The 24,099-nt window shown below is 43.3% G+C and overlaps 1 protein-coding gene across 2 annotated transcripts in view; it reads left to right on the top strand.

Moving 5' to 3' along the window:
* Positions 1 to 20,737, top strand: part of LOC121456165 (cyclin-dependent kinase 12) — a 77,663-nt gene extending 56,926 nt beyond the window's left edge. For both annotated transcript variants that reach the window (XR_005975608.1, XR_005975607.1), the window contains 5 exons: positions 9,073 to 9,174; positions 9,804 to 9,922; positions 13,505 to 13,612; positions 17,509 to 17,615; positions 17,963 to 20,737. The gene's annotated coding sequence lies outside the window, so the exon portion shown is untranslated. The remainder of the gene's footprint in view (positions 1 to 9,072; positions 9,175 to 9,803; positions 9,923 to 13,504; positions 13,613 to 17,508; positions 17,616 to 17,962) is intronic.
* The last annotated feature ends 3,362 nt before the right edge of the window (positions 20,738 to 24,099 follow it).

Here is a 24,099-nt window from a genome sequence, read left to right as displayed (position 1 = left end):
TCCTTGACCATACATGCTACAGTCTAGCTAGGAAAAAGGCAAATAAAATCTATCAGGAGAAAGGAAGAGGAAAAATATGTCTGAACTTTGTATGTGGGATGAGCAAGTTTTAGAAGTATAAGCGGCACCCAGGCCATGGAAAATGAAGGATTAAAAGCTGCTGCTGAGGATTGCTGACTTGAACTAAATTTCTCTGTTTTTGGTATCCTTTGCCTAAGACAAAATCATTCTCTTTTTGACCCTGAAGGAGAATGGAGAGCTCAAGATATTTCCAATTCCAAGGATTTTGTTAGTAGTCTCTGCAGAGACAGTGACTTGGTTTTAGGTCATTATGCATTGCATGTCTGACTAGATATGAATTTCCAGCTTCCAGAGTGTATTGCTTCTGCTTTATAACAGTGGCTGTCTTAATTCTGTGTCTAAAGACAGAGGACTAGCCTGTCCTTTTTTCTCTTCATGCACAAAACCATTCCATGTAGAAAGCCTTTTCAGTACCCAAATATCTTTAGCACTCTTCTCCCGGATATACACCCTTAATTTTAAAAAGGCTAATGCCTATAGTAAGTTAACACTGTTTTTCATTGTAAACTAGGGGTTCTTTTATTTAAAAATTGTCCTACCCCTCCATTGGATTTTATAAATTTACTGAGTGACTTTTCACAGTTTAATAATTCTGAAGGGCTAGGTGGAATGAGAATGAGGAGTTCCTTAGTGAAGAAATAGCCTACCATTTCAAGGAGAGACAGTCTGCTGAGTATTTTAGTTGACCTGAGAGGTAAGGTGAGATTCCTGGACACTAATTGATTCTGTTGTCTGGCTAGGTTTTCTCATATGTGGGAACACCTCCCAAAAGTTTCTGTAGCCTTAGACTACTCAAGTAGGGGATTCCTCTAGCCGAGGTTGGAAGATAACCTTTGGGAATCATTGGTGCTATCTGTCCTATCCCTCCTCACTGGGTAGCTGTCATCCTATCTACCTACTTCCTTTCCTTTTCTTGCTTCTTCTCCTTACCTTTTTTTCTGTCCCACTCAGGATCCTACTAGGATGATTTAAGTCTACCATAATTACTAATGACTTAACTCTGCTGGGTATTTAGAGTTAATACCATTTCATGGTTTTTGAAATTTTTCCAAACAATTTCAGAGAACAAGTATCTAGATCTGTAGCTTCTGGAGTGAGATTTAAAAAGCAAAAATAACCATGCTTTCTCATTGCAAAGGTATGAAAGGAACTTCTGTGTTATGTTTCAGTAATCTTGCTTCTACTCTTTGAATCTTCACTTCATCTCCCTCATTCTTAGGGTATTGCTTTTGCTGGTGACATTTCTAAGTTCAGTTGTAGATGATATATATGGGAAATAAAGCTTGTTGAGAAGAAGGCTATCATACCGAGTAGAAAGCAAATACAGGTTGTTTTTATGCTCTGGTGATTATCACTAGGGTGCCAAAAATATTTTGACCACGAGGTTGCTCTCATATCTTTTATCTAAAATTAGTAATCCAGTACTGAGAAAGACTGATGTGGAGTTAGTCTTTCATAATCTTTAGATAGGTAATTGTTGGTGAAGCTTTCTTATTACACAGTTCTCAACTTCAACATACTTCTCTGAATTAAGGATATAGACACACTTAGATATAGGATATAGTTCACTTAGATGTACCCTTAGGACCTGGAAATAACTGAATTTTTTAAAGATAATATTTTTAATTTTTCTGTGTGCTTACATATCATATTGTGTGCAGGTGTCCAGCAAGTCCAGAAGTGGGTGTCTGATCCCCTGGGGCTAGAATTATAAGCCATTGTGAGCCACTTGCTGTGGATACTGGGAACTGAGCTCAAGTCTTCTGAAAGAGAAGCGTGCTTTACCACTGAGCCATCTTTCTAGCCACCATGAATAAATTTTTTGGTGTCTGAATCTAAGGTAACTGTAAATCCTAGTTGATAGTTGTAGAGCAATAAAGAACAATGTATCCAAACAACCATCTCAGATTGTTTGAAGTAAAGTTCTAAAGGACACAGCATAGCAGCCAGTGAGATGAACAAAGCCTGTCTTCTCTCCCTGTAAGTAGGGTGCTTAATGAAGGGTACTGCTAGTGAAGATCATTGTTAGACAACACTAATGCTTCGGAGCCTGATGTGTATAGATTTAACCTCTCAGGAAGAACTCAGAAACTTCTAACTTGCTTCAGACCGGTATTTGCAACTTGTTAGGACTCAAAGGCTTTATTTAAAAAAGAAAGAGAAAAAAATACACCAAAAAACAAAACATAAAGAGGTGGTACAAATAGGTCAGGAAGGGAGAACTGCAGCTGTTGTGGCAGTGGTTTATGAGGAGGAAAAATTGTGCTTGAGCTAGTAAAACTTAAGAGGTGTTTGCTGTTTCACTATTCTGTGGTGGTCCTATTAAGGTAATTCTGTTAGTCAAGAGTTTCCCTTGGCCACACTGGTACCTTTAGGCTTAGAGAATGGACCTAGAACCCCCAGACTACCAAGTAGAAGGACATTCCTTCAGGGTGTCTAAAGAACATCAGCAAAAACAAATTCATAAATTATTTTTTGAAACTGTCTCACTAGCCTCAAATTTAGAGATCCACCTGCCTCTGGAGTGTAGGGATTAAAGGCACAGGCCACCATGCCTGGCCTATAAACAAAAGTGTTAAGCAAAGAACTAATATGTGACATTTGCATACCAATGCTGTCTGTATGGTTCAAAAGTAATTCAGAAATAAGGAGTAATGTGGTAGAATTTACTTGTATTTTCCAAGTATTTGTTATTTTTGAGAAAGGGTCTCTCTGTAGTCCTGCCTGTCCTGGTTCTAGACTAGACTGGCCTGGTACAGAGTTGCACTTGCCTCTGCCTCCTAACAGTTGGGATTGAAGATGAGCCAGCACACCTGGCTCAGGTTCTAAGGTCAACCTTCAAACTGCTCCTCTTCCACTTGGTTTAGATGAGCAATGCATAGAAGAGCAGAATATATGAATTAAGAGTCTCAGAATAAATGAGCCAGAAAAGAACATTAGCTTGATTATTTCAGTGCCATCTGACAAATGAATACAGACCCAAAAAAGCAGAGAAGCCTATCTTGGGAGAAAGAAGCGAAAAAAAGGGAACTCATGTTAAGATACCTACTATGTGCTAAGCGTTATTGCATTACGTGTGTGTGTGTATTCACATACACACGTACAACCAGGGACTCACTACATACCCCTAGCTGGCCAGGAACCCACTATATTGACCAGGCTAGCCTTGAACTTTGCCTCCCAAGTGCTGGATTAAAGGTGTATACCATCACAACTGCTTTTGGTGTTTTGATTCTTGGGCAACTGAAACCAAAAGTTGGAAGGAATAAAAGAGAAATGTCTTTGAAGATCCTGAGCTATGTGCAAGAGATAAAGGGAATGGTGGGCTACCTTTTCCTCTGTAATCAACCACAAGGATAATCTAAAATAAGTGAAGAATCAACATTTTAGGATGAGATTGGGCTAAGGAAATAATCACTGCTCATTTGAAAGGAGCATATAACTTCACTATTCTAAAATGATGATTAGGGGCAGGTTTTACAAGGAGAAAGATTACACCTGGCATTAGAATTGATTTCCATTCTAGAAATTTGGATTATCTGAGAATATAGGATTAATTTTAGCTATAATAGGGAATAGGGCCCGAACATGGTTAAGCGAATCTATAATCCCAGAATATGGAAGGCAGAGGCAAGAGGGTCAGAAGTTTAAGGTCATCCTCAGCTACGTAGAGAATTCAAGCCCATTGTGGAATGTGTGAGGTCCTGCTTTCTTTTTTTATGAGACAAGGTCTCACTATATAACTCTGGCCGTCCTGGCACTCAGTACATAGACTAGGATTTCATGCAGAGATCTGCCTCTCTGCCTCGCAGGTGCTCGGTTAAAGGTGTATGCCACCACAGCCCAAGAGATCCTGATTTTTGTTGTTTGGGTTTTTTGGGTTTTTTTTGGTTTTGTTTTGTTTTTCAATACAGGGTTTCTCTGTGTAGCTTTGGAGCCTGTCCTGGAATTTGATCTGTAGACCAGGCTGGGATGTGTGAGATTCTGTTTTGTTTTTTGTGAGACAGGGTCTCACTTATATAGCTCTAGCTGTCCTGAAACTCACAACATAGACTAGGATCTCATACTGCCTCTGCCTCCCGAGTGCTAGGATTAAAGGCATGTACCACCACTGCCTTGCTGAGATGCTATTAAAAAAAAAAATGAGTTTTCATCCTTAAGGTGTCCTTAAAGAAAATGTTTAAATATTATGAGTCAATGAGGTAATTTTGTGTGTGTGTTTTGCCTTCATGTATGTCTGCACCATGTGTGTTGCCTAGTGTATGGGCAGAAGAGGTCTTCAGATCCCTTGGTACTGGAGTTAAAGATAATTGTGAGCTACCTTGCAGGTACTGGGAATCAAACCTGGGTTCTCTAGAAGAGCAGCCAGTGTTCTTAACCACCGAGCCATCGCTCCAGCTCTTCCCTTTATTTTTGTTTGAAATCATGAAACTGAATTTGTAATTTATTTTCTCTTCAAGACAGAGTTTCTCTGTGTAGCCCTGCCTGTCCTGGAACTCACTCTGTAGACCAGTCTGACCTTGAACTTGGTGATCTGCCTGCCTCTGTCTCCTAAATGCTGGGATTAAAGGTGTGTACCACCACTACCCTACCTAAATTTATAGTTTGGAAAGATCTGATGTCCTTTGGAGCAGGTGGCAACCTGAAAGTTGACAGAGATACAGTGTCCAGAGAGTTATGCCATGACAGCACCTTCATTGAGAAGCAGGAATATCATTAGTTACATCATGTCCTGAATACAGGACAGCATGATAAGCAAGAACACCAAGAGAAGGTCCCACCTTTAGAAAGCTTCTGGACTTAGTGAGAGAGATGAGTCTTACACCTGTCTGAGGTATGGGGAATTGATATTTTTTGTTTAGTTTGCTGTGCTTTTCCATTTGAGACAGACTTGAGACAAAGGCTGTGTCACCTAAACGAGCTTCAACTGTAGTCCAGGATGGCCTCATAATTCTACCTCAAGAGCTTGCTGATTTAAGAACATGTATTTTATAAGTCTGTAGATAGTTGTGTAGGTTATGAAGTAAGCCTAAACCCTAAGAAGAAGCCAAAGCAAAGAAATAAGTAGAAAAGGTAGAAATAATCAGAATGACTCTTTGAAAGTAATGGGCTGGAGAGATGGCTCAGAGGTTAAGAGCACTGGCTGCTCTTCCAGAGGTTCTGAGTTCAATTCCCAGCAACCACATGGTGGCTCACAACGATCTATAATGAGATCTGGCTCCCTCTTCTGACTTGCAGGCATATATACAGACAGAACACTGTATACATAATAAATAAATATTAAAAAAAAAGTAAAGATGGCAAGACATAGCTCATAGTCCCAAGTAATTTTTAGGGACCCAAGTAGCTCCAGTCCCACTGTCTCTTTGTGACTTCGGGAAGAAAGAAAACTTGGGTTCTGTGCCCCATATAAGAAGACCATCTTACTAGCATGGTGGAGGGAGTGGGAGAAGAAGGCATTATGTGTGTTCTCTGTGAGGACTGGAACGAAAAAGATGTATTAAGAAATGAAGTTCAAGAAACAATTTTACTGGCCTGAAATAGGATTCAGAATTTGGTTTGTTCAGGAGTGATAAAGAATAAAGCAGAGTGAGCTAAAAAATTATACTGAAACCTTTTGTAACTTTACTGGGCCAAGGAAACAGTTCTTTAGGATGCTTTTATTCTTATCCAAACTTGAAGCACTAAGGACTTACATTAGAGTGGAACTAGGGGAATCCAAAGGATAGGAGTTAGGCTTGCTAGCAGCATGGGTGTGAATGGAATGGATGGAAGGTGGGTTCCAGATGAGGATCCCAGGACACAGTTGAGCTGTTGGTATAAGTTAGGTGAGAGGTGGCTGCTTTGTGTTTTAAGAAGCAGGTGATTGCTAGCCAAATGCAATGTGCCTTTGTTTGGTTTTACAGATGGTAGGACCAGGCCCTGCCAAGGGAGGACAGTAGAGCATGTGCTGTGTCCAGATGTGCCCAGTACCTGCCCCAAGAAAGTCTGGATCTGGGAAAGAAAATAGAGGGTTTTGTTTGGTTGGTTTTTGGGTTGTTTTGTTTTTGTCTGTTTCTTCCCCTTCAATGCTTTGAAAATGGGAATTGACTAGCCTGTGACAGCATGTGCCTGTGGAAGCACAATTCTCTGGTTTGATTCTTGGAAGGCCTTTTTCTGTCCCTCCCTGGGGGTCATTTGTATCTCTGGTTCCTGTTCCCAGAGCCATAAAGTGGGAGCCCCCATTTATTAATTGGGTTGGGACTGGGGAGGGGGTCGGCAGGGGACTCTTTAGTGCAGCAGGCGGGGGTCTTCCCGAATGAGCCCATTAGCCAGCCCCAACGGCAGCTGAAACGGGGCCGCAGCCAAGTCCTCTCAGTTTCAAAAACCCTCCATCGCCTGCAGCAGATCAGAACAAGGCCTGCGGGAGCCCTTAGCTTCTGATTGCAGCTATGAGGAAGGACAAAACAATTTATAGGAAGCCAAGTAGCTCCTGTCTCACTGTCTATTCCTTTCTGACTTTGGAGAGAAGGGAGGCTGGGATGCCGTGTCCACTCCTACTAAGGCTTCTTGCAGGCATGTACAGGCCCACAGTAGGAAAGCAGGAGTGTGTGGGCTTTGATACTTATTTCTCTGCTATGGATGTATTTACATGGCTTTTCTTCCCATCTACACACACTAATGTTGTCCACTACTTATATGGAGTTCCCTAGGGAAAACCCAAGTGTGTGTTTAGTCTGGCAACTTGAGGGTGGGGAGACACAGTCTCCTGTTTGCTTTGTCAAGATCAAAATTAGATCTTAGATCCCTTCCTTAACTTTTCCTCTTACAAGGACTTGGCACTTAAAGGAAGAACTCTTAGGATTTATTTTTCCCCTTTAGTCAAAGTATATTAGAAAAGCATATACTACAGGGGTACTTCTTCCTACAGGGGTATAGAGAAGAGTGACAGGCACAGATATCAAAGGGGATGAAGGAGCATTTAGGTCTTGCTTGCACTTTACTGAATTGAAACATAGATTTCCAGAGCTAGAAAAGAGGTCATGTAGTCCAGCCTGTCCTTTTAGAGCAAGATGCTAAGGCTTAAGGAAGGAAAGTCTGTCTCATCCACAGTCATGCAGTGAGACTGTTGAGCCATCTATGACAAGCTCCCAGAGGCAGAATTTTAACCTACATGAGTATCAAGTTTTCAACTGTTAGATTGCCTATTCCTGATAACCCAAAGCTACTTCAAGAAAGAAGAAACTTGAGATCCTGAAAGGGGAAAGACATTGAGAACTAAAAGTACATTTAAAGTCATTAGTATGAAACTGTCATGTATTTCTGTCTTCAGGAATAATCTTTTAGTGACCAAGTGTGGTGACATATACCTTTAATCCCGTGGGTAGAGACAGGCAGATCTTGAAGTCAGCCAAGGCTACGTAGTGAGACCCTGTCTTAAAGAACTGAGATTCACTCTGGGCCAGTAAGATAGCTAAGCTTGCAAAGATGCCTGCTGTCAAGCCTAACAAATTGAGATCCATCCCCAGGACTTACGTGATGGAGCAAGAGAACCAGCTCCTGCAAGTTGTCCTCTGACCTCCACAAATGCACTGTGGCACTGGCACCCCTCACATACACGTATCATAAACAATGTGATTTTTTTAAAAAAAAAATCTCTCAATGACATACAAATTATAGATAGATAGATAGATAGATAGATAGATAGATAGATAGATAGAGGATAGATAGGATCTACTTTATTGGGGAAAAAGTGATAGCCACAGCCAAAGATCCAAATGCTGTTAGTTACCCCAAATTTTCAAAGAACCCTTAGCCACAAAGTAGGAGGGCTGATAGTTGGAAAAGATCCTCAGAGGCAACATGAAAAATTCATACTAAATGTCATCTCAGGCTCTTTGGCATTATAATAAAGATATGTTGAAAAGAATCAAAATATATATAGAGAGAAAGCCCTTCTTTAAGGCAAGACTGGAAGCAGGTGTCTATGAATGGGATATGGAATTACAGGATTCAAGGCAAAACAAACTACTCTCAGATTCAAGACAGTTGAATATTCTACTTCTATTTGTAGGCAGGGGAAAGCAGTGTTTGGTGTTCTTGGACCATGTATAAGGAAAAGTGTTTCACAGTGGTCAGAGCTCTAAATAGGTTTAACAAGTGGGACAGGTTCTGTAAGTCATTTCATCCTGGAGCTGTGTCTACTGCCCTTTCCTATGATTGCTTTCCCTGGACATAGGAAATTGGGAGCCTGTAATAGTAAGGAGGGAAATGCTGAAGGAAGCAGAGAAACACTGGGCAATTTGGAGATAGGTATGGACTGTGTTAGGGAATCTGCCAAGTGGTTATCATCTGGATAACAAAGGAGTAGATCCCATTATATCAGTTACAGTTAGTCTATTGCACTACAGTTGGTAGAATGGAGGAATGTGGGGTTGATCCCCATGCAAAGGCTTTGTCCCTTCCTAGGAAATGAATGATAGACCTACTTGCCCAAATTGCATCAAGTCTGCTCCTACAAACCTTTCTGCCTTTCTGTTTCATAATCAGGGCCATTTTCTGCCTCAGAACTCCTCTTAAAGAAACTTTGTTGGACATGAGAACCTTAAATCCAAGATGGTGATCTGGTCTAAAATTAGGTTGCCTCCTCCAAATAACAGCCTTGCATTAACTGTGTATTAACACTAATGGTCATTGCCCTTTATAGTAATTCTGTGTTTCACAGCTTCTATTTCTATTGAATTTCCCGATACATGTTTAAGTATTGGAATTGGTTTTGCACTTTATCAGCCTGGGAGCTAGTTCCTTGGAAGTAGGAACCTGAAACAGTCAACTCCTCTGAAAGCATTCTTAAGATTCATCTGACAATTTTGGGGGAATTCAAGCTTAAGAGAATTGTAAAACACTATCGCTGGAGGCTGTCAACACTGTAATCTGTGCATGACCAAAGACCCTCTTGGTTGTCTGGTCTCTTGTCTCATGTCTCATATAGCCTCTTACTTTTCTTTACAGATGGCAGCAACAGGAATGGCCCCTGAAGAACTCGGGGACATCCGTCAGTTACCTTGCATCCAGAGCCTGTCAAACAGTCTCGTCCACAATACTTGAAGTCAGGTATTGAATGAAGTCTTAAGGACTTAAAGTCAGTCAGAAGCCACTAGCCTGATTTTACATGGAGTAGCACCTCACTCATGGCCAGGGAAGTTTCTTATCCTCTCCTGAGATCTCCAGAAGGGTTCCAGAGCTTTTTATTTGGCCTGTTCTGGGGTCCTACCTTCTAGTTACTAAGTTCTCTTCCAGCTAGAATGGGTGAGCCCCTCCCTAGCAGTAGCAGTCACTTCATTCCTGTGTTGAGATACTCCTCTGCAGTTGAGTACCAACATTGTTATTCTGTTACTGTCAGTCTCTTTTTTTGTTTTTGTTTTTGTTTTTGTTTTCTGAGACACGGTTTCTCTGTAGCTTTGGTGCCTGTCCCGGAACTACCTCTTGTAGACCAGGCTGGCCTTGAACTCCCAGAGATCCGCCTGCCTCTGCCTCCCGAGTGCTGGAGTAGCCACCACCCGGCTACTGTCAGTCTCTTTAGGATAGATATCTCACTTGCCTATACCCCTTCATACACTAAATACTTTTTTCTCAAAAAAAAAAAAAAAAACTTTTTTTTTTTGTTTTCTATCTTTAAGTCAAGATAGGACAGTACTATCTCTTCTCGTTTCCTCTAACCACCTTCATTACCTTCTTTCTAGGTTCAGTGGAAGATTCTACCTATCCAGATACTGCCTGAGGCACCCGAAGTAGAGGCCTGCAGCCTCCCTCCTCTGTCTTCAGTACTCAGAACCAGCACCTCCACCTTCCTTCCCTGCTAGTAGGTTGTGCTGTTTCACCCACCTCTCAAATGATGACCTCTATCTGTCTCTCTCTCTTGTGTCTTTCTCTCCCTTCCTCCACCCCTCATATGAGATGGGTCTGTAGGTTCTACGTTTAGCTTCTCAAGGAATTGTTCAGTGTCTCCACAAAGGGAAGTCATTTGTTACTCAGCTCTTTGTCTTAGTAATCTCCAAGTCTTAGTCTTTATAGGCCCCCTTCTAATGCCCGTCACTTTTTCTGTAACTAGAACCGTTTCCTCATTTAGGAAGGGACCAGTAAACAGAGTCTTTGACTCTGGTGAAAAATGACCCAGTAACAAATACCCTTTCTCTTGGAAGCTGCAAGTCTGAAGGCTCACTGGGGAAAGTACCTAGATCTTTTGAGAGTATTTATCTAGTGTCTGTTCTTAGGACCAGCATCTTAGGCCAGGCAGTGGTGATACACACTTTTAATCCCAGCACTCAGGAGGCAGAGGCAGGTGGATCTCTGAATTTGAGGCCAGCCTGGTCTATAGAGCTAGTACTGGGACAATCAGGGCTATACAAAGAAACCCTGCCTCAAACAACAACAGCAGAAGGACCAGCATCTTACCCCACATACCTCAGGGAGTAAAAAAGGAATAACTGTAGGGTGGAATCAACCACTAGTGTTACTGTTTTAAAAGCAAGGGTGGGGCCTGTGGAGAGTTATAAGGGGGTGAGAGCATCTTCCTGCCTCCTGGATGCTAGAGATGACACTGCCTTATCCTTTTGACTCTCTGGCCCCTTTCTCAGCAGTGTTTCCCTCACTTCTGCAACCCAGACAGCCAAAGCAACAGGCCTGGATAAGTGTCTAAGTCAGGTGCTACTTCCTCTGGAAGCATGTATGACAGAGTAAGAGAGATAAAGTACATGTTAGGAAGCAGGAGCTATCCCAGGAAGTAGTTAGGTAGCAGGAGCTATCCCAGGAAGTAGTCAGGTAGCAGGAGCTATCCCAGGAAGTAGTCAGGTAGCACATATACTAAATGTTTAGTTCCTTGACGTCATTAGAGAGCACCAGCACCTACCTCAAAGCAGTCTACCCAGTAGGGCAACTGCAGTTCTGATTTCTACCACACGAGGGCACTGCTGGCCAATTAAAACTCAAGTCCCTCTGAAACAGTTGAATGAGAGCACTCTTTCCAGGGACAGGATCAGAACACTCCCCGAGAGCCAGAGAACCTGGACCAGAAGCCAGAAAAAATAACTACCACTTGTTACTTCTTTAAAATGACCCAAGGCCTATTCACTTGGCCCTTCAGGCCTGCTAATTGAGTAGGTGCCTAGCTGAACATAGAATTTCCAGGTACTCTCTCTTTAAGGTAGGCCATTCCTGACTCCAGCTGTCAAACCCACTGCCTCCTTGCCCCAAAGATGTTGAGTTGCAGTCCAGGAGGGTGGGAATGGTTATATTGTAGAGAGGGAAAAGTTTTTTTACAAATATTCAAAGAAAAGTATCTTTGATGGTGAGAAAGTATTGAGAAACTGAAAACTGAGAAAATGGGTTATCTCATCTCCCACATGACACCCTCTCCAACACAAATTTACAGAATTCGAGTCTAGTAGATCTTTGTATCTGATCAGGCAAAGCACATCCAGGACTCCAGAGAGCTCTGAGCCAAAAATATATCAGAAAACAGCATGAGGGGGACTGCTTTGGCGATGAGCCTCATGTCTACCCTATGCCGTGTCATGGCTCTGCTGGGCATGCCAAGTGACGTGGGCCCTATGGGACTGAGGACTCCACAGTTTACCCTCAGACGGCCTTCCAGAATGAACAGGCTTAGGGAAATGACAGAGGTCTTCCTCCTTCCCCCATGCCTGAAGGCCCCTCCCCAGGAGGACAGCTTGATTAAACAGTCGGTGCTGCTGGAATTACTGCACAGCTGGTGCTCCCCCCAGCACCCTGAGCAGAGCAGCAGTGCAGATTAAAATCTCCAATTAGCGTTAAAGTGAAGTGAGGAGGTGCGGAGGCTGCCAAGGCAGCCAGGCCAAAACCCTGAGTTGGCACCCTCGCTTCTACCTAATTCTGAATGCTACCCTTAGTCCTCCTAACAGTGTCTAGTGTCTGTTAGACTTGTGTCACTTGGGGCCAGAGGAGGACCTTGGGTTGGAAGCAGATACCTTGCCTGGCAAGATGCTAAGACTCCATAGGAAGGAAGAAAATGAGATCATCAGTGACTGTCAAGGAGCTGCCCTATGCGCAGCCTACTAGGCAGCCAGGCCATGGTCACATGACGATGCTACTGCTGTTGTTTTTGCCTAGAGAAAGAGCCAACAGGAAAGGCCTTTCTGAGTTTTTTATCTAAGGTACTCTGGGGCATGGTATTCACATGAGCATTCATCTGTGTATATATTTTATCCTATCTGACCCATCTGTTCCCACCCAAATTATGGCTCCTTCCTTCCTCTCTCCATACTTTTCCCAGCTTTCTTGTAGGTAGGGGTAGACATAGCCAAGCTCAAGAGCATCACCACGCCTTGACATCTGGGTCCCAGTCAGTTTCCCTTTATCTTCCTAGTTTGGGAAATATCTGAGGTATACCAAGATGAATCAGACCCTTCCCACCCCTGAACATCTTTTCCACACCAAAGATCCCTCTGCCATTTACACTTGTGCTCCTCACCTATCAGATCCAGAAGCAGGGCAGTACAGCTAACCATATGATTGCCCTCTGCCCCTTTAAGAGAAGTGGAGGTGGTGGGTACCCAGATGACTTAACCTACTCACACCTCCAGAAATTAGACACCAGGGCATGGTGCCACCCTCCCAGACTGGCACATGCTACCCTGGCAGAGGTTCAAGCACACACACCCCCATGTCATACTCCTACCCTATGTCTTCCTCTACTCCCTCTCTCCACATCTTTTTTTTTTTCTCAGCTCAAAGCACAGCTGAGCCTTAAAAGGGGGGTGAGGGTGGAAAGACCAAGCTGGGGCAGGGGGGTGTAGAGCGCCAATAGCACGTTTTCACCTGCCATTTAATTGGATGTATTTTTAATTAATGGGACCTCAGGGACCAACATGAGACAATCTGATCTCTGAATAGGGACAGGGGAGGGATTGGATAAGGGAGGAGGATTGGGCCACTGGGTGCGGTTACCAAGAACCCGTGCCCATCAATCACTGGCCACTTTGCGTTCTGGCATGGAGAACAGTGAGGTGGAGGAGGAGGGGAGGCACTGGGGAAAGGTGCCAGGATTTCCCCCCAACTGCCAGGATCTCCAAAAGAGATGGAATTGTGCTGATTGACTCAGGTCTGCAGCCTAAATTTATAGCCAAAATAGTAGGTAAGGCTGTTTTCTTGCTCCTACAGTTGAGTATAAGATTATGAAAGGGAAGTGGAGTTAAACTTAGAAGACCCTGAGAGAGAGAATAAGAGCTAGGGACTGTAGACCTGGGACTGTAGTCAAGAAGAGAGTTTGGGGCCCATTCTGTACATTTCTATGGGAAATAAGTGCCATAGAGGTTACAGGCAAAACGGCAGGGTCTGAATCTAAGAGTCTTATTGTTGTAAGAAGGGAACTTGGAGCTCAACTTGCCTGACCCCCTTCATTGTACAGATATGGAATCCAAGACCCAGAGAGGAAGAACCAATGGAATCCTGCTCTGAAGTTGCTTTATGTTTTGGATTTGGAGAGTTCCTGGGAGCACAGGGCAAGAAAAAGTAGGTAGGTAAGGAGGGAAGAAAGCCAAACGAAAACTATAAGCATGATGTTCTGTCCTCCACGTGTCAAGTGACTCTTGTCACGGTCTCCTGAGTGCTGGAAGCAGTTTAGGAAGATCCAGCAGGTGCAGCTAATAAGGGAACATCCCCCTTTGTGCAGCCTGTTCTAGAGGACATTATCCATCTTTGCCTCCAGCCCCTCTCTATAAGATTTTGCCTTGTTTGTGGTGGCGCACGCCTTTAATCCTCCACTCAGGAGGCAGAGATAGGCGGATCTCTGTGAGTTCAAGAGCAGCCTGGTCTACAGAGCAAGTTCCAGGACAGGCTCCAAAGCTACACAGAGAAACCCTCACTTGAAAAGCTAAAGAGAGAGAAAAAAGAAAGGAATTCATGCAGTATTCTGGTCTTGGAATCTTGGGCCCCTTCTGGCTCTTGTAGTGTTGATTTATCCTAAAGAGAAGGACACATTTCCAGCTGTCTATATTCCCCGTTCCGTTATTTCCTTCACTGCTCGTATGCTAGGGCCAGGGAAAGAAGGGTGAATGGAGGTAAACAGGAGACTTTCCTACCAAGTTGCCAAAGGTGGTATTCTCAGCATTCTTTTCTTTTCTCAAAATCTTCAACATTCGTTGATCTGTGGAGGCTAAACTGGGCTGGAGGCAAGGATAGGATACAGGGTTAGCAGGCAATACCAATAGAATTTGCCACACTCTCCAGCTCTTATTCTTAACTTCCTTCCATCCCTAGAACTGTCTTCGATAAGCTTAGTAATCTGTTTTTACACTCAGGTCTTTGAGAAAAGCAGGATCTGATCTACCTTAGACTGTCAGAGGCGGTCATGGTCTGATACTTACAGACAGAGTGAGAGGCCCTCATATCTCCCTAGGATGATCTGATAAAAACCCTTCTAGACCCCTTCCTGCTTCCAAGTGCCTCAGGGCTGTCCATAGCTGGAAATTGTGACAAAGGCTGTGCCAAAGGCTGTCCTGTCAGGGAGATGAGGAAGAAGAGAATATAGGATGTCCACATTTTAGAACTGAGATCAAGGGCTGGAGAGATGGTTTAGCCATTAAAGGCTAGGCTCATGGGGGATGAGGAGATAGCTCAATGGTTAAGAGCACTGACTGCTCTTCCAGAGGTCCCAAGTTCAATTCCCAGCAGCCACATGGTGGCTCACAACCATCTATAATGAGATCTGGTTCTTCTGGTATGCAGGTAGAACACTGCATCATAATAATATACATAAGAATCGTAATCATTGGGGCTGGAGAGATAGCTCAGCGGTTAAGAGCATTGCCTGCTCTTCCAGAGGTCCTGAGTTCAATTCCCAGCAACCACATGGTGGCTCACAACCATCTGTAATGGGGTCTGGTGCTCTCTTCTGTCCTGCAGGCAGACACACAGACAGAATATTGTATACATAATAAATAAAGAAATATTTTTAAAAAAAAAAGAATCATAATCATTTTTAAAAAAAAAGGCTATGCTCACAACCAAAAATTTAAGAACTGAGACCTATAGTTCACCTGTGGGACTGGCTGCTCAATGTAGTTCAGGACATTCAAAGTGAATACTGTGTGGGGATAGGTGGCTCTTCACGGAGCTGTTGTTTCTAGTCTGTAACACAAAGCAGTGAAGATTAGCACACAACAAAGGAGGGAAGGTAGCTACTTTCCTTTTTGCTCTTGGTAATTGGTTCACAGTGTACTGGCGGCATAGGGAAGCATTCACTCTACATTCTGGATGTTCTCTGAGGAATAGAGCTGCTCCAATTCTACCAGGTCTGCCATTTACTCCCAAGGTCGTCCTGGGGTCTTAGATCTATTGCCTTAAGTCCATGACTAGAGCCTGCTCTGAAGTCCAGAATAAACTCATGCTCTTTGTAGAAAAATACTTAGATAGGACATACATAGGGTAGCAGTATCCAGAATTCCCTGTCTTCTAGAATAAGTCAGCATTGGCCTAGCATTTAGATTTTACTCTAATGAGGCCCCTTTCTTCCTTTTCCCTTCAGTTTTCCCATGGGTTTAGAGTACATCTGGAAATCTGAACCTCTCACCCTGATATTATTATACAAACTGGGCAGTGGTGGTGCACGCCTTTAATCCCTGCACTCAGGAAGCAGAGACAGGCGGATCTCTGTGAGTTCAAGAGCAGCCTGGTCTACAAGAGCTAGTTCCAGGACAGGCTCCAAAGCCACAGAGAAACCCTATCTCAAAAAACCTGAAAAGAAAAGAAAGGAAGGAAGGAAGGAAGAAAGAAAGAAAGCTATTATAACAGATCTCCCTGTATCTTGCAGAGCCATAGACAGAAAGGAAAGCAGAGAAAGGCATTGACAGAGGTACCAGTGCTATGGTGCCAAAAAGAAACAACAGGCCAGAGATGAAGCCAGGAGGAGATGTCTGCTTCTGAAACAGCATACTTGCCCCATCTTCTTCCATTTACATGCCGCTGAGGTGATAGGACCAAGTGTGCCAGCTCCCCTGGCTGGTGCGCCTATTCCACTGTGCAGGCAGCCAGGACTCTGCCCTGCACAGAGCACATACTAGGGTCTCACACTCTGTTGCTCACTCATCTCTGTCTGTGTTGCAGATTCCTAAGGATGAAATAGAGGCTGTGGCCCTGTGGTAGGACTTTGGTGTGCACTGGGGCTCACTGGATACATACTTGCCTGTCTGTAAGAGGGGGTGGAAGAAGGCTGCTGCATCTCAGTAGAGCTTGAGGTTTTGGTGACTCACAGTAATGGGGGTGGTTCATGAAAACAACAGAGGGGAAGGAGGATCAAGTCTGCTAGAGTTTTCTTTTGCCCCAGTCCTGCCCACTCTGAGCTCTATAGATGAAAAATCTCTCATCAAGATTAGGAGATGTCCCAGCTATGAAAGAAAGGGAGAGATGAGAAAGAAGTAAGCAGGAGATACTGAATTTTCCTAGTGAAGAAAGACTGAGACATCACCTGCTATCTCCACAGGCTATATGGAGAATATTTGACATCTGTTGTGGCAGGGCAGCCCAGAAATCCTGGGTTCCTTCCAAAAGAGAGGTTTTCCTGGCAAACAGCTATTACTATTGTTCCTCAGTAGCCTGCCTATGACTTTATATATCCAGCTAACATAAAACTTGGGGCAAGGGGGGGGGGGTGTTGTTTATTTGTTATTGAGACAATCTGATTATGGAGTTGGCCCAAGCCAGCCTCCAAAGTCTTCCAACGTGCTGTAACTATAAGCATGTACTACCATGCCTAATGCCAGAAATTTCTTTTTGAAGATTCTTTTGTGTGCGTGGGTGTTTTGCCCGCATGTATGTCTTTATGTGAAATGTGTGTCTGGTGACTGTGCGGTGGCCAGAAGCGAGCAGCAGATTTTCTGGAACTGGAGTTACAGATGGTTGTGAGCTGCCATGTGGGTGCTGGGAACTGAACCTGCATCTCTGCAAGAGAAGCAAATGCTCTTAACCACTCTGCCATCTCTTCAGCCACAATTTCTTAACAGAAAAACAAAAACAAAGCAAATACTACTACAAGGCCAGACCCAGGAAGGATTGCCACCTGTGCTTAGTGCTATCCTCACGAGAACAGACAGGCACCTTGGACCAGAGAAGCATCTAGAGACACTGAGACTGCTGAGCAGGGTATTGGTACAGGCTGGGAAGTGACCGCAGCCACTGATGTTCAGAAGTGCTGGCGTTGTTCTCCCTCATTGCTCAGGTGTGCATCTCCATCCTCTCTCAGTTCCTGACTGGAATTGACAAAAAGAACAACAGAGATTTTGGATACTGGTATATCTAGGTACATGATAATAAACATCCTGACCTCTGGCCTCATAGAAGAGAGGCTTGGGTGGGTATTCTGTGATAGATTATGAGTTCTTGTTTATCTTTTTCTGTTCCTTTTATTGTTGGAAGCTCTACTTTCTAACTAGAATGAGGGTGCTCTTCCCATCTGCTGGTGATCCAGAAATGACTTTGGATGGACAAGGACAGATTAACTATTCTTCACGCAGGAAGATGAGGTCAGTTTTCTTCTTCCTCCTTCCTGGCAGTGTAAGGAGCGCTGGGACCCATTACTAAAGCTTAATTCTGACCTAAGCTATCGTATCATCTGGCCCTGGATATAAAGCTTGTACTATGAGGGGAGCCTAGATATACAGTGAGGTATGGGCAGGAGTGGGGGACTTTAGCCCCAGGGAAGATACCGCATTCTCCTTGATCCTCTTCCTTCCCAAATCCCTTTCTTTACTCCCTTTCACCTCCCACTGGCCAGCTCAGTTCTTGGCCACCTGATTACCTCCGATCTGACCAGATATGGTAAGTAGTTATCCCTCCTTACACACACCTCCTTCCACTTCTTTCTTCACAGCTGAGAGATAGCTGAATTTGAATTGTTTCTACCACTGAATATCACAGGATCTGAATTATATTCCCAGCCTCTGCTGCCCAGCTTGACTCCACGACTGCCTTTGGATTGGGAAGCTCTCATCAGCCCCTGCAAGTATACCCAGGCCTAGACTGCTATGTTTGTGGCATCAAGACCCTGCTCTGGAGTAGAGGGCAGCTTTAGAGGTGCAACTGGGGCCTTGGCCCTAAAAATGTGTGTATGCCTGTGCATTGGGCACACTGTTTATTAGTGTTATTTCAGCATTGTGATGCAGAGAGAGTAAGTGTAACAGCTGCTCCTTGCTTGCAGTGTTTATTGTTACCTAGAGACAACCTCCTGGCTTTTTCCCAGATTCCCCCCCAAGCCCAGCCCCCTCCCTGCCCTGCCAACAATCCTGTTCTCTCCACACTGATGGGAAATTTATAGCTTGCCTATATCATACCATTAACTCTCTCCTGTCCATAGGGTATATGGGTCAAGGGAAACCAAAGTGGAGATTGGCATGCTTTGGGTCCAGAGTGAAATAATGTATAAAGAACAGAGGGAGGAAGGAGAATTATTCTTCTATTCTATGTCCAATTTTAGGCCCCAGTTCTGCAATCCAAGTAGGTCTGACACTGCTTAGTTTATGAGATCAGATGAGATCAGTCACATTTGCGGTGGTAGGGCCATAACCCAGTTGCTCTCCTGGCTCTTGTATGAGAAGAAAAGAAGAAAGAGTTTTGGATCTGGTCTTGACATCCCAGAAGAGCTCCTCTGAACCTAGCCTTGGGATCTTGACATCTTCCTGCCAAAATTATTCTCTTTCCTGACCATCTCTTTAGTCCTTTATTGGGTTGTCTAAATTTGAGCAAATGCAGCAAGATAGTTTTGGAATGGAAGGGGAATACAGAGTGGCAGAATCCATAGCACCCCTTCTTGTCTGAGCAAGGTAACTGGATGTCACATGGAGGCAGGAGGTTCTAGTTTGAGAAATGTTGGCTAGACCACCACAATGGAATTGATGTCAGACATGAAGCCTGCTGTGGAGCCTGTTGGGAAAACATTTACCTGCTAAGGTCCTAAGAGACTTCAGGCATTCTTGCAGCTGGCCTTCTTGATTTGATTGAAGTTCTCTTCTTCTGCTTGTCTTTCATGGTCCATTTTCTTGAATTGCTCTTAGTTTGATACCTTCGGGTAGATCCAAGTGACTGAGGAGAGAGAAGTGCTTTCCCTATTCATAATCTCAGCAGAGACAGACAGAACCCCTGCCATCTACTTAGGACTTTTCATAGGGGAGAGCCATGTACCTATTCACCATCCACATGGAAGCAGAAGAGAGAGAAAATGATTTTAATGGAAAGGGTTGAATTAAGCATATGAAAAAACTTACTCGTGGAATGAAATAGTTCTCTTCATACTCTGTCCTTCTGCCTATAATGAATTTGTCTGTGCCTACCCAAGGAACATTGAGTAACATGGTTCTTTTTCCAGTTCTCCTTCACATAGATAGCCTCAGCACAGTCTCCTCATAGTGCAGTACTCTTTGAGACTTTGAAATGTTGTTTTTAGGGTGGTTAGATTGCATTGCAGAGGCATTCCTGGGTTCTGGTACCAGCCATACTTCCCTAGTTTGAAATGTAAATGGCAGTAATCCCTTGAGAAGCCCACCTCCACATTCTTGGGTATGTCTTACATTTTTGTTCAAGTGCCTTTCTTTCTTTAACTGCAGTGATTAAAATCTCTTAATTCCATTGTTTCAGAACAAATTAAAAAAAATAAATGCAAAAAAAAATAAATAAATGCAAATAAACTATGTTTTTCGAGATTGTGACAATTTCATCAGAGTGTATAAAGCCTAATCCTCAAAAGGTCTCAGTCAGTAGTATTTAATACATTCAATTATTAGTGTTTTTTGTCTGTTTTATTTTTATGTGTATGGGTGTTCTGCTTGTTTGTCTGTGAACCATGTCTCTACCTGGTACCCACAGACATAAGAAGCTGTCATCAGATCTCCTAGAACTGGAGATACAGATTTATAAGCTACCATGTGGATGCTAGGAGTCAACTCAGGTCCATCTCAAGAGTGATAAGTGCTCCTAATCCTGAGCCATCTCTCCAGCCCCAAATTCTACTGTCTTTATGAACTCGTAGACCTGACATTTTTTAAAGATTGCATGATTCCCTGAAGATTATTTCTATGTGTTTGTGTGTACATACAAGCTTGGGAGATTGTCCAGACATTTCTTCATGATACGAAGGAAAGGTAGCAGTCCCCCTGTAGAGGAAGTAACCACAATCCCTCTTTTCATTTTTCTTAATTTCTGTCCCTCTATAGCCAAGAGAAAAGCCACTGTTTCCAGACTATATCTAAGCTTCATTCAGGATAGATCTGAGAGCAGTAGCCAATAAGAAGTATAGCAACTAGCACTTATCAGGTATTTCAGTTTGTTAAATGTATTTATATACATTATCCTACAGTCTATCCACCAGGCATTTTACTGTGTGTATTTTGTATATATATGTTTAAAGTCTATTGTATTACCTAGACTTACTGAAATATAGGGCTCACTTCCTATTGTTTGTTTTAAAGATTTACTTTGATTTATGTGTATGAGTACTTTCTTGCATGTCTGATGTCCACAGAGGCCAGAAGAAGGTGTTGGATCACCTGGAACTCAAGTTACAGATGATTTTGAGCTGCCATGTGGGTGCTGGGAAGCAAACCTGGGTCCTCTGCAAGAGCAAGTGCTTTTGCCAGATGTGGTGACCCACACATTTAATATCAGCATTTGAGAGGCAGAGGCAGGTGGATCTCTGTGAATTTGAGGAGAGCCTGGTCTACAAAGCAAATGTCAGGAGAGCCAGGGCTACAAAGAGAAACCTTGTCTAGAAAAACAAAATAATAAAGAAACAAGTGCTTCTGATTGTTTGTTTTGACACAGGATTTCTCCGTATAGCCCTGGCTGTTCTGGAACTAGCTCTAGACCAGGCTGACCTCAAACACAGATATCCACCTGCCTCTGCCTCCTGAGTAGGATTAAAGTCATGCCTTAGTTTAATTAATTAAAGCTTTTAGACTGAAGAGATGACTAAATGGTTAAGAGTACTTATTAACAAAATAATTTTATCTTGTGTATATGAATCTTTTAACTGCATGTATGTGTATGTATGTATGCCTTCAGGTATATGTAGAAGGTGTGGCAAAAGCTGACATTGAACCAGTGAATGCAGATCAACAACAGACAGACAAGGCAACCTGATACCATCAGGAAACTCCTTGAGGGGCCTCTCGCAGGCCCCCAAGCCAAAAGTGGCCCAGTCATTCTCAGTACCTGTGGAGGACATGTCTCACCAGGAAAATTAAATCCAGAGCCTTCTGTAAAGGACCATACTGTTTTAATGATGGCATAAACATGGAGGATTAATAAAGAAACTGCTTTGTGCCTGTTGATAGGGCAGAACGTAGGTAGGTGGGGAAAATTAAATGGAATGCTGGGAGGAGGAAAGCAGAGTGAGACAGCCACCAGAGACAGACATGCCGAATCTTTCCCGGTAAGCCACTACCAAGTGGTGATATACAGATTAATAAAAATGGGTTAAATCAAGATGTGAGAGTTAGCCAATAAGAGGCTAAAACTAATGGTCCAAGCAGTGATTTAATTAATATAATTTCTGTGTGGTTATTTCGGGGCTAAGCGAGACGGGCAGCTGGGATGAACAAGCAGGCTCTTCTCCCTGCAACATGTATGTATGTACACTAAGTGTGTGCCAGGTCCCCCTAGACACCAGAAGAGGTCATTGGACCTCCTAGAACTGGAGTATTTATTTATTTATTTTTGGTTTTTCGAGACAGGGTTTCTCTGTAGCTTTGGAGCCTGTCCTGGAACTAGCTCGAACTCACAGAGATCCGCCTGCCTCTGCCTCCCAAGTGCTGGGATTAAAGGCGTGCACCACCATCGCCCTGCTAGAACTGGAGTATTACAGGTGATTGTAAGCAGCCACTTGGATTCTGGAAACTGAACCTAGGTCTTTTTCAAGAGCAGTAAGTGTTCTTAACTGCTAAACAGTCTCTCCAACCCACATGGTCTTTTTTTTTTCATTAGCTGTAGATCAAAGCAGGACCTTGCAAAGCATAGCTCTCTTCTACTGAGTTACATGCCTAGCACTATGCAAGTTTTGAGAGTATCTCGTGTAGTTCTGACTGGCCTTGAACTCTGTAGCTAAAGGTGATCTTGAACTTTTTTGGGTGTCGGGTTGGGACATGCACATGCTTGGTACATGTGGAGATTAGAAGACAACTTGAGAGGCTAGGTTCTCTTCTTCCACCATGTGGGTTTTGGACTGAACCAGGGTCTTGGGCTTGGCAACAAGCACCTTTACTGGATGAATCATCTTTTAGTATCTCCCTCCCCTTTTTTGACACAGGGTTTCAGGCATCCTGGGCTGGCTTCAAAACTCATTGTAGCCCAAGAAGACCCTAAACTGGTGATCCTCCTGCTTCTGCTTGCTGACTGTTGTTGGGCTTACAGGTGTGAGCATTTTTTTATTTATATGTTTGCACATGTACACACCACTGAATGCATATGGAGATTTGGGGGGAATTCTCTCTTTCTGGGAATTGAACTCAGGTTATCAGGCTTTGGAGGCAGGTGCTTTTGCTCACTGATCATCTCACCAACTCACCTTATATGTTTTTAGATTTTTTTGTGTTTGAGAGAGAGTTGGCCCAGACCCAGAAGAAAGAATTAGATCCACAAAAGCTAGAATTACAGGTAGTTAGCTGGGCAGTGGTGATGCACACCTTTAATCTCAGCACTTGGGAGACAAAAGCTAGTGGATCTCTGTGAGTTCGAGGCCAGTCTAGTCTAAAGGAGCTAGTTCCAGGGCTGGAGAGATGGCTCAGAGATTAAAAGCATTGCCTCTCTTCCTAGAGGTCCTGAGTTCAATTCCCAGCAACCACATGGTGGCTCACAACCATCTGTAATGGGGTCTGGTGCCCTCTTCTGGCCTGCAGGCATACACACAGACAGACTATTGTATATATAATAAATAAATAAATATTTAAAAAAAAAAAAGAGCTACATCCAGGACAAGCTCCAAAGCTACAGAGAAACCCTGTCTCAGCAAACAAACAAACAAAAAACAACAACAACAACAAAAAATTACAGGTAGTTGGAGATACCCAACGTGGATGTCATCAGCTGAACTCAGATTCTCTAGAAGAGCAGCAAACAAACCACTGAGCTATCTTTCAACTCTTTATTATTTTCTTTTATTATTTTATGTATACTGATGGTTTGCTTGAATGTATATATGTGCACTATTTGTGTGCCTGGTGCCTCTGAAGGCCAGAAGAGGACAATGGATTTCCTGGACCTGGAATTACAAATAATTGTGATTTGCCAAGTGAGTTCTGGGAATCCAACCCTGGTCCTCTGGAAAAGCAACAAGTTCTCTCAACCATTGAGCCATTTCTACAGTCCCCTGTTTATTTTATAATTATGTGTATACATCTCTGTTTGATTGTAAGTGTATGTGCACATAAGTACAATTGCCTTGAGAGGTCCAAAGAGAGCACTGAATACCCTGAAGCTGGGTACCTAGCATGGGTGCTAGGAACCAAACTCAGATCTGCAGCAGGAACAAGTGCTCTTAACCGTTGTACCATCTTGTCAGCTCCACCCTGTGCATTTTTAATAGTAGAGTTACTGGGCCAATGGATTACAAATATCCACTCCCCAATGGTTATAACTATTTTACTGATGTACTTCAATGAGAATAATACTTATTACTAATCTTCCTTTTTTTCTATTGAGAATATTTTGTACTCTTTGTATCTGTGTGTATGTGTATGTTTTGAGACAAGGTCTGTGTGTGAGTCCTTGCTGCCCTGGAACTTTGTATATAGGCTGGCCTTAAACTCACAGAGTTCCTCCTGCCTCTGCTTCCCAAGTGTTGGAATTAAAGATGTGCACCACTATGCCTGGTCTTAATCTTCCTCTTTTGAATTCTACAACGGAGGCATGTAGTGATATGAAGATAGGCCGCTTGTTGGTTCCCAGCCACTTAGCCCTGAAATAACCACACACAGAAAGTATATTATTTAAAACACTGCTTGGCCAATTACTTAAGTGTAT

The sequence above is a fragment of the Microtus oregoni genome, unplaced genomic scaffold (genome assembly GCF_018167655.1).
Source record: "Microtus oregoni isolate MIOR12 unplaced genomic scaffold, Mior012 000015F_ref0000493, whole genome shotgun sequence".
In the NCBI taxonomy this organism is placed as follows: Eukaryota; Metazoa; Chordata; class Mammalia; order Rodentia; family Cricetidae; genus Microtus; species Microtus oregoni.
Note: the sequence above shows the minus strand (reverse complement) of the source record. Positions and strands in the feature narration are given on the sequence as shown.